Below are 11045 nucleotides of genomic sequence, written 5' to 3'. Positions count from 1 at the left end.
GGGTCTCGGAGGCTGGGTGATGCTGATTGGCTGGCCTGGGTCATGTGTGCAGTGTCGCACTTACACTCCCACCAGGATCACTGGACTGGGGAGAGGGTCATTTTCAGAGGAAATCTGGGGAACAAAGGGTGGTCCTGCAGACCCCACACATGCCTCCTACATGTGATCATTCCAGGGGTGGCCAGTGAGGGCTCCCACGTAGAAGTATTTACGAGGGTAAAAGCCTGCTCAGAGGCCTTGGGGCTCCACCTACCAGCCTCTTCCCCTTTGGCAAAAAAAACACTGGCTGCTAGGACCTGCGTCTCAGAAAACCCCAGGAAACTTCAAAGGGGGCTGTCCACCTCACCAGCTTTGATCTCAAGGGGACTAGCTAAGAAGCATGATCAAAAGGAACGTGGACGGTTCCAGGTATGCGCAGACAGCCCCTCTGGGAGGAAACCAAGGCTCTTTCATCCAGGCTGCAGGAGTTGCCGTCTAAAGAGACTTAAATAGCCTTAAAAGCATTTTTCTTTTTATGTTAGAAATGAGCAACAAAACATGCTCCTGTCTTGCTCACCTGGACGTCATAAGGACGAGAAGTAGAGGCTGTCATGGAGCCAGGCTGGGGTCTGTGGATACAAGAATAATATGAAGACGGTGCTGATCCTAGGGCATCAGGACCACAGGTGCTGTGTGTCTTTGCAAGTTGCTGTCCCTCTCTGGGCCCCAGTTTGAGCTTTTATAATAATAACCGCCATCACCCTCGCCTACTGCACAGTGACATCACATGCCATGGCATTCTGGGCCAGATGGTCTTGGCAGATCCTTTCCAGATCAATATTTTATGGATCTAAGTTCCAGGAGCAAGATGATCAGTCAGATGAGACAGAATTCACACTTTAAAATCATTTCTAAAAGCCAGCTGTCCACATTCCAGACTCTGGTCTGGGAGCAGAGAAAAGGATGCTTCTTGAACAGGGAAAAAAAACAGGCATGAGCCCCAGCGAGGATGGCAGGTGGGTTGCTGGGTCTTAAGTGACTCAGCAGGCTTTCCTGGTGGCTTAGAAGGTAAAGAATCCGCCTGCAGTATGGGAGACCTGGGTTTGATTCTTGGGTTGGGAAGATGACCCTGGAGGAGAGCATGGCTACCCACTCCAGTATTCTTGCCTGGAGGACTCCATGGACAGAGGAGCCTGGTGGGCTACGGTCAATGGGCCCGCAAAGTGTCAGACACGACTGAGTGACTTTCACTTTCACTTTGGCGAGTGGTCACCAGGTGGGAAGAGAGACGGGGCAGCAAACAAAGATCGTTCCTTTAAGGATCCTGACCTTGAGGACTGGGGGAGGGGCGAAGACGTCGTGGGGAACACAGGTTGGGGGCAGCACTGACAACGAGACCCCCGGGGCAATGAAAACGCCAGGGGCCAGGGAGCCGGAAAGGTTGGGGCGAGGGCACGGGATGGGGCTGTGACGGGTGGGGGCGGCCTCGCGGGGAGCACAGAGCCTCTTCTGCCGCCCGCGGGAGGTAATGCAGGCGCAGCTGGGCCTTGATTGTCTCGGCAAGCGGGAGTTGAGGCTGTGCTGAGGAGGGGAGGCATGGTGGGTTTCTGAGCACCGCTGAGGGCCCGGCCCTGGAGGGACAGTGGGTCTGCCGGTGCCAGGACGTGCAGGGCATGGAGACGGGGTGAGGAGGCAGACCTGCCACTTATGGGGCCTGGGCCTGGGAGGGGCTGGCGTGCCCCTGGCAGGTGGAGACTGGCTGCTGGGAGTTGGGGTCGAGGACCACACAGGCCCTCTGAAGCTGCGCAGGCTCCCTCTGGGTGCTCTCCAACATGCTTCTGGGAGCCTGCCTGACGTCCAGGGGCTAAGACCTCGCCTTCCTATGCAGGGGGTATGGGTTCCACCCTTGGTCAGGGAGCTGAGATCCCACATGCCTGGAGGCCAGAAAATAAGAACATTAACAACAGCGGTAATATTGTAGCAAATTCCATAAAGACCTTAAAAAAAAAACACAAAGCCCCCATACTTCAGTTTCCAAGTCTTCCTCACAGTGGGAATGCTGCAGTCTTCCTACATCAGGGCAGCTCGCTCTCCACGAGGTGCCAGAGTTGGAAGCAACCTCCTCACTCCTTCTAGAGGGTACATGACTGCCCCGGGCCCCTCTTTCAGAACGTGCTGTGAATCACTCTGGACTTAGGAGTCTGAATTCAGGGGAAGATTTACTAGTGTGTGGGAGAAACACGGGTTCGAATAAAAGGAGAAATTAGTTTTCCTTTGCAGTTTGGAGGGTAAGCTCAGTAATCACCAAGAGACAATGAGAAAAGCTGACCTCATCAGGAGAGCTGGTGTGGGGCAGAAAATTAGATCAGATACAGTTATGGGGCGATCAGAACACAGATTTCATTCTCCTTGTCTTTCATCACAGAGGGGAAAGCACTCAAAGGGCTTTAAATTAAAATCAATTCCTATTAAGTCTTCGGCTAATTTGGTTTGCGATCTCTTTCAGCCTGGATGGAGGTGCAGGAAAGAGAGGCCATCTTAGTTCGTGACCTGGACATATCCTTGGAAGCAACCTTGTCCCACATCCCTCAGTGTGTGTGTGTGGGGGGGGGTGCGGCTTTCCTGGGAAGGACCTGCCACCTCTGCCTAGGGCAGCCCTGGACCCTTGCGTGCCTTCCAGGCCCTGGTTGCATGAGCAGCGTCTGCTCCCACCCAGACGATCCAAACTCTTTGTGTGAATTCTGCCTCTTAGTGGATGCCCACTAACGGACAGGTGACCCGTCTGGTCTGTCCAGCATCCTCTGAGGGAGCGTAAGGAAGCAGAAGCCCAGAGAAGGACAGTGACTTGAGGTGAGTAACACAGCTTAGGGGTGGAACCCCAGGGACCCATGCAAGTGACCTTATTTGGTATTTACAGATGCAGCTGATTCAAGGATCTCAAGATGTAACTAGCCTGGATTAGGCGGGGCCCTGAATCCCAATCCCGTGACTGGTGTCCTTAGGAGAAAGGGGAGGGAGATCTGAGACAAGGGCGCACAGGGGAGGGGCTGTAGGAGACTGGAGGGATGCAGCCACGTGCCAGGGAAACCAGGAGCCGCCAGACGCCGGAGAGGCAGGAAGGACTGTCCCCTAGAGCCTGCAGAGACAGTATGGCCTGCCGACACCTGAACTCCAACTCCAGCCTCCAGAACTGTCATTTAACCCCCCGGTTTGTGGTCATCTGTTACGCAGCCCCAGGTCACGGACGCAGGTCCTGCGACCACAGACCTGTTTCCATGGAGACAGCCGGTCTCAGGGCTCCCGCCAGGCGCTGCCAATAGCAGGAACTTCCGCAGGCACCGACGGCCGTCCCAGGTCGGAGGGGTAAGGTTGGCAGGTGTGCGCTGCTCCCTGACGGACCCCCCCAACCTGTCAGGTGGCTCCCGCGTGGGTCCCTCGACGCCCCACCCCACCCCACCCCCGATGGCTCTCACCCGTGTACAGGGGCCCCTCCTGGAACCGAATCCTGGTGCTGGAGAAGTGAAAGTGCAGGGAGCTCGGCGCTGGGCCCTCACACCTGGTCCTTGGCCGTGGCTGCCCCCGCGACTCCTGCCTCTGCTCCTGCCGAACCCAGTCTCCCTGTGACCTCAGGTCACCTCCATTCATCAGCATCAGCCCCGAGTGGGTCCCCACTGCGAGGCTCTGCAGCACAGCCCCGGTTCTCGCTTCCTCCCAGTGTCCATCTCATTCAGGGCTCATCCAGCCTGCCCCTCGCAGTGTCTCCCATCCAGGCCACCGCTGGCGGGGCCGGACTCATGTACTTCCGTGAGGCACCACCACAGGGCACGTCTGGGCACGGTGTGGGCCTGGGGTCAGAAGGAACTGTGGGGCCTCGGTCAAGACCACTGAGAACGCCCAGACGGTGGCAGCAGCAGGGGTCCTCCCGGGGGCGGCCAAGCGACCACACAGGAGACGAGCCGTGGACGCTCAGCGGCAGGGGGGCCTTCTGCCTCACACTGGGGCCCGACTCGGGGCCTCCCTCCCAGCCCGCAGCCTGGCAGCGCCCCCCAGCACCCCGCCTACCTTCTTGGGACGCTTTCATTTCTTATGCCTCCTGAACAGAAGTGTGAACTCACACCACTCGGGTCACTGACTCACCCAAGTGCTGTTAGCTGCTAATTAATCAAATCTTGATGAGCTGTATTTCTTACCTTAATTAAAATAATGATGATTAATGGAGTGGGGGGCATCTAGCTCTGCAGTTATCCCAGACAGTTCTACGCAGCTCACGCCCAGTTCCGGGGCAAGCCCAGGCTGAGTGGGCAGTCAGGGTCCAGCTGACCTAGAATTTCTGGTCACCCACTGCTCACTGCTCCCAGAGCCATCCCACCATCCTGGGGCAGGGGTGGGGGGGGCTGGATCCCGGCTGGGGGGAGAGAACAGGGCTGCTGCCTCCTGTCCTTGAGTTAATTCTGTCAGCTCAGCAGCTCTGTCTTTAAACCAGCAGGAGATTCGGGGGTGGGAGGGGCTGTGGGCAGGGCGGGGGGCAGTGCCGCTCACGTCTGGCCCTGTGGGCCTGGTCTCGGCCCCCTGAATGGCCAGCAGCACCGCTGTCCCCGCTGAACCCCAGGGCTTCACCGTGTGCTGGTGCTCTTCTTCAGGGTCGCCAAGGCCCCTCCCAGGCCAGGCCGGGGCCGGCCCACCCGGCTCAGGGATGCACAGCCTGGCCGGGGGCGGGGGCTTGCTCGCGCCTGGTGGTGAAGCAGGGCCAGCAGGAGCGTGGACCCGGCCTGCTGGGCTGGCCGCCCACTCTGCCCTGGACGCAGATGCGGGTGGGAGGGAGGCAGAAGGGCCGGCTATTCTGGGATCTGGGACATGAAGAGGACAAGCTGAGCCCCGCTGAGGCCTCAGTTTCCTTCTGTGGGGGGTGAGGGGTGGCAAGGGTGCCCTCCGGGGCTGCTCCGTGGGGGACAGGGCCACCAGGAACTCCACGGTGGCGCTGCTGACCCCGGCCTGGGACTCGGATCTTCCGGTAGCCCCAGAGACAACCCAGCTGTGAGACGCGGTCACAAGCTGGCTGACCCTCCCGCTGTCATTGGCCATCTCAGGCTGGACCCGGTGCCACGGCCCTCTGGTCTTTAGGGCCTGGGATGATCTGGGACAGCTGGGCCTCCTGCAGCCTTTTCTCCCTGAGCCTGTTGGCCTCTAGGGTGGGAGGCTCTCTCTAAGCCCTCTGTGAGCACAGGGTGGGTGGTTTGTGCCCACCCTCTCCCCAGAAAGGCAGAGCGGAGCGGGGGAAGTCTGCATGGCTGGTGTGCGTCCGGTCGGACCCCGGCTGAAGTCAGAGTCAGCGAGTGCCCCCGAGACATGCTGCCTGACTCCAGGGCCCCATGCCTGCCGCTTGCTGGGGGCATCTGGGACAGCACACACCTGAGGACAGAGTGGGTGCCACTGTGCCCTCCAGGCCTCGCTGTCCTCCAGGCCCTTACAGCCAGGCTCCTGGTCTCGCTGTCCTCCAGGCCCTTACAGCCAGGCTCCTTCAGCGGCCGCTTCTTGTCCTGTGCTCCATCCAGCGTCCTCCACTGACTGTCCCTCCACCATGTGGGCCACTGACACTCCAGAGAGGCTGGAGGTTAAGACCCCTGTCCCAGCCTCATTGTGGAAACACCGCATGGCCAGGCACCGAGGTGAGCACTCCAGCCCCCTCCCACCTGTGGGGTGGTCTCCTCCCCTTCCTGGTCTTGCTCCCTCTCCGTTCTCTTCCCGGGAAAGCTCCTTCTGGCCGGGAAGGAAGGGCCCAGGCCCTTGTAGGGGGCACTCCACGCAGCGGGAAAAGGCAGGCTCCTCTGTCCTGAGTCCCTCCAGTGAAGCCCTGCCCCCGCATTGACCCCACCCCCAGGGGGCGGAGAGGAGGGTGGACTCCGCCCCTGGAGGGAGGTGGCTCCACCTGATTGGCCAGCAGTGGGGGGGGCGGGGAAACGTGAGTGACAGACAGCCTCCCAAGGTCCGGGAGAGTGGGTGGTGAGGGGTGCAGGGCAGAGACTGCTGTGCAGCAAGCTTCACGGTCCGGGGAAGGCCCCGGACCACCTGGAGGTCAGCCGTGGGGGGTTGGGGGGGTGCCAGGCTACCAGCCGCACACTACACGCTCTTCCTGGAGTCACTGGAGGCTGGATCTGGACATGCCTCCGGAGAAAGCCTGCTTCCACCGCCGGTTCACAGATGGTGCGAGGGGCCCGCGAGTGGGGCCTGGGCAGCTGGTGAGGGGCTGGTAGAAACAAGAACCCCTTTTTCCTCCCGGCCGGCCCCGCTTGGCTCTGTCCCGGCTCGAAGAGCAAATGCAAGACAGGAGTGCACTCAATGCCGAAAAGGTAGCCCAGCCCCCTTCAGAGGTCGAGGGGGTGCTGAGGAGAGGGGCAGGGGCTCCTGGGAACCCACAGGTGAAGCCTTCAGGAGATCCTGGGGACCAGGTCAGCTGAGCCAGGGCAGGGCGGGGCTCAGGGAGCCCTCCCCTGGGGAGGAGGGAGCCCAGAATGCCGGCCTGGTGGGTCCCTGAGGGCACAGAGGGCGTGCTGCCTGGGGGTCCTCTCTGCAGACCCGCAGTCAGGCTCAGGACAGGCGCCAAGGTCCTACACAGGCCGAGATGCAGCAGGGTCTGGAAAAGGGAGTCTGCCCTAGAGGGGGCGGCACCCAGTCACCGTGGGACTGACAGACCCCGGGGTGGCCCCGGGATGCCTCTCGGGGTCCACCCTCTGGGGCCTCTCTTGCCCTCGGTTGGGGAGAAAGTAGGCCTGTTTCCAAGCAGGAGAGCCTGCACAGGTGATGTGTTACCATGGGATGCCAGGTGGCAGAGATCTCCTGGGGGGTCGGGTGGGCTCCCCCCCAATCTGAGGCCTCCAGCAAAGGCCAGCAGATGTCCTGCGGCCCAGGACATGAATCCTGCAGCAACCTGAGGGAGCTGGAGACCCCGGGGTGCTCCCCCAGTCCAGCCTCCAGATGAGAACACAGCCCGGCCGGCAGCCGGACGGGGATCCGTGGTGGGGTCCTCCGTGTCTGTCACGTGGAGGCACTAGCCTGTGGTGCAGACACCTGACACCCGGGTGTGGTGGCAGACAAGCGTCAGGGGCTTCCCGCGTGTCTCAGGGGCAAAGAACCCGCCTTCCGGTGTAGGAGGCACAGGTTCAGTCCCTGGGTCAGCAAGATCCCCTGGAGGAGGGCACGGCATGCCACTCCAGTATCCTTTCCTGGAGGGTCCCCTGGACAGAGGAGCCTGGAGGGCTGCAGTCCACGGGGTTGCACAGAGTCAGACAGGACTGGACGCCGGAGCACGCACTCACGCAGACGGGCTTCAGAGCCTGGCGCTGCCCTTGCCGGCCGGGTGAGCCGGCAGCCTCCACCCCCTGTGCCCCCTCTGTCGCCCGGGGCAGGCGGCACTGACTCGCCCCCTAGCTGGTGCTGGGGACAGGGGCCATGCGGGGCGCTCAGGCCTGGGCTCCCGGGGGAGGGGAGGGAGCTCGGTCGTCACCGCCGTGCTGATGAGGAAAGGGGCCAGCCCGCCCCTTCCCCACCTGGGGGGGTCTCTGAGGTGTCCGATGTTCCCATGGGAAGACAGACCATTGAGGGTGGCGGCCGCTGGCTGGCATGCTGCCGCCGGTCCCTCCCCAGCGGCCTCCCCAGCGCACAGCCCGGTGCCCAGTGTGGGGCGGGGTGGGGAGGGAGAGGCAGCCTCAGTGGGGACAAGTGGCACACCACCCTTACAGGAGCGGCGGGGCAGACTCCAGGAGGGACCCGGCCCCGGCGGCTCCCCCAGCCCCGTCTGCACCTGGGGACGGGGCGGCTCTCGGGGTCTGAGGGGCCGTGAACACCCAGGAGTGCACGCCACGGAGCGTGAATACAGAGCCGGGGGGCCCGGTGGGGGCCACGGCCCAGGAGCCGAGCTGTCGGCTGCCCCGGGCAGCGCCTCCGAGGTCGGCTCCGGCAGCTCGTGGGGAACCCCAGTGGGTCTGAACGGGCAGGCCCCCGAGGACAGGTGGAGGCCTGGCCTGGGCCCTGTGCTCAGTGGCGCCCCCTCGCGGCTCCTGGCCCCTGGGTGGCTGGACAGAGGGGGCTGCCCCCAGCGGGAGGACAGGGACCGTGGGCGGTGGAGGCAGGCCCCTCCAGAAGCTCGGCGCCTCGCTTGGCAGCTGTGGCCTGTTTCCAGGCAGCGGCAGACTGGAGCCCAGTCGCCAGCACGACCCCCACCCCCAGCAGCGGTCCTGAGGGAATGCCCAGCACATGAGGAGCATTTACAGGGAATGGGCCCGCCCCGTGGGCACTGAGCCCAGGCTCCCCCCTGGGGGACCGTCCAGCTTCTAAAACACCCGAAGAGGCACGGCCCGGGCAGTGTGCCAAAAATCAGCATCTCCATTCTTGCGCAAGGACGGACCAAAGGTCTGGAGCTTCGAGAGGGATGGTGCCCGCAGGTCCCAGCAGAGGCAGCGGGAATCCCGCGCCGCCCCTGTGCAGATGGCGGTGGGGGGAGCCGGAGCCTGACGCACCGGAGCCGCAGTCGTTCCACGCCCTCCCCTGACTGTCTGGGCGCCCAGCACCCCGCCGCCGCCCCTGTTTGTAGCTTCCCCAGGACAGCGGCTGCGCTGCCAGGTGGGGTCCCTCGTGTGCTCTGGGCTGGGTCTCCTCTGGAATCTGTAAACACACAGCTGCCTTCTGTGCCAGCAAGTAAGTGGAACCACATGGGGTGGTTTGAAGCTTCTAGAAGCTCCTGCTCATGATGAAAGCGGACGAGCTCAGCCCAGGAGTGCAGCAGGCGCAGAGCTGGGCCCAGGCAGCCTCCAGCCGTCAGGGGATGGGGGCAGGGGGCTTGGGCCTGGTGAGGGGCTCCAGAGGGCAGGTCCCCGGGGAGCAGAAATGCTCTTTCTTCCACCACCTGCTGTTGACATCTAGCCAGCTCACTAAGCCCAGTTTCTATGCCTCCTCTTCTGGGCAGCTCTCCAGGGTTTCCCCCTCTCTTCTGTGCTGCCCGCTCTTGCTGGAGCCCCATCGCCTCAAGCTCTGTATTGTTTGGAGATACACACACTCACGGGGTCTCTGCATGGGAGGGGGAGGGGCCTTGCTCACCCCTGGCTGTGGGCACAGCCTGGGGTCCCTTGCAGGAGGGACTGCGTTAGGGGCAAAGTGGAATCACCCTCAGCCCACAAGGACCAAGCGCTCCGTGAAGGTGGTGACCGTGACCAGCACGTCCATGGGGGCAGCACAGGAGTCTGCTCCTGATGGGCAGAGCACCCAAGGCCCCACGGGCAAAGCATGTGTGACGCTCACGCAGTGCCAGGCGCTGAGCTGGTGGATCTGGGGAGCCCAGGGTCAGCCTCTCAGAACAGAGGAGCCCTCAGGACACCACCTGCTCGGGAGCTAGGGCTACTGCTTGATGGGTGGGGACAGGGCACCAGCCAGGCTCACAGGCCCCCCGACAGGGCAGCTGGTTCCCAAACAGGGCTCCGCATGCGTGGGTCCCCGTGGTCACCGCAGACCCACAGCCCTCAGCGCACACGGCCCCCCACACCGGCAGCTGCAGCTTCCTGTCCTCCGTCTGGGGGACCACAGGCTGAGCCCCAGGAAGCCTCCCGATGTGCTTGCACCATCAGGGGCCCGTTTACGTTCCTTTGAACATAAAGTCCTGTTCAAAACAGTACTTTGAAGGACAGACTGTGACGGACACCTGGAGTGACAGGATGGAAGACCCTGGGAGAGGTGGATCGGGGCAGGATGCTCCTCTGACGGTTAGAGTTGCTCCCGGTTCAGAAGAAACTTCACCAGGTCCTTCTCTCCGTGGAACGTGAATCCACAGCTGGGAGCCTGTAGGGAGGTTTGGCCTCTCCAGTCCAGTAAAAAGCCCATCAGGTCCACTGCTTTAGCCCCAAACAATAACGACCTCACCATGCAAACATCGTCGTGCTTAGGAGAGAATCACGGGGCAGCTGGAGGAGGAATCGAGGTGGCGTCCTTCCCTTCGTGGGGCCACGAGTGTGGGGCAGGGAACAGGAGACTGGCAGAGTCACCTCAGGGCCAAGGAAGGCGCCCTGTCACTGCGCTGCGTGATCCACTTACTGGAGACGCAGCAGAAAGCGTGCTTAGAAAGTGAAGGACTGGGAACGAGCTAGCGGATTGGCCCATCACTCAAGGGCACTTATCTATTGAGTTCTGTGCCTTAGTCTATGATACCTGTTCAAAACGTAAACATCTTTAACAAGCAGGCACACTAGCAAGGTTTGTGTGTTTTATGTATAAATAGCGCAGTTTAGTGCTAGTGTAAAGACAGACAGATGGACCAAGAGAACAGACTTCACTGCACACAAGTATTTACAAATAAAACGAAGCTGAAAATGGCCAGTCAGTGGGAAAGAGAACAATTATTTGATGAATAATCATGTTAGACATTTTTGGAGGAGAAAGTAAAATGATGAAAACACACCAAAGTGAATTGCAGGATTAAAGAGTCAAGTGTAATGAAATGAAATGACCTAGACATCATACTAAGTGAAATTAGAGAGAGACAAATGTCAAACGACATTGCTTATATGTGGAATCTAAAATATTACGCAAATGAACTTATTTACAAAACAGAAACAGATTCACAGACAACAGACTTGTAACCAAAACCATAAGGGGGAAGGGGTGAATTAGGAGTTTGGGCTTAACAGATGCACACTGCTGTGTGCAAAATAGATGAACAACGGGACCTACTGTACAGCACAGGAAACTGTATGCAATACCTTATAATAATCTATCATGGAAAAGAAACGGAAAAAGAACATGCATATTTATATGTATATATAACACTGAATCACTTTGCTGTATAGACGTGAAATGAAATCAACTACAATAAAATCAAGTGATAAAAATCTTGAAGTGTGCAGATATAAATATTAAATCTTTTGAGGGGAAAGCTTTTCTATTTTAAAAACAAAAACCCAAAGATATAACTGTATACAAGCCAGATATTTCTTAAGGGTGAATAGCAATATAACCAAAAGCAAAAATCAGATTAGGAAAAGTGTTATGTGTGACTTCAGACAAATAGAACAACGAATAACAAT

General features: G+C 59.9%; 1 long non-coding RNA gene across 1 annotated transcript; it reads left to right on the top strand.

Moving 5' to 3' along the window:
* The first annotated feature begins 14 nt into the window (after positions 1-14).
* Positions 15-4197, top strand: LOC120856657. Its single transcript, XR_005719457.1, has 2 exons — positions 15-2829; positions 3395-4197. It is a non-coding gene; the product is annotated as an uncharacterized LOC120856657 (long non-coding RNA).
* The last annotated feature ends 6848 nt before the right edge of the window (positions 4198-11045 follow it).

Source organism: Oryx dammah, unplaced genomic scaffold, assembly GCF_014754425.2.
Source record: "Oryx dammah isolate SB20612 unplaced genomic scaffold, SCBI_Odam_1.1 HiC_scaffold_28, whole genome shotgun sequence".
Classification (NCBI taxonomy): domain Eukaryota; kingdom Metazoa; phylum Chordata; class Mammalia; order Artiodactyla; family Bovidae; genus Oryx; species Oryx dammah.
This window is presented reverse-complemented; position numbering and strand designations above follow the sequence as displayed.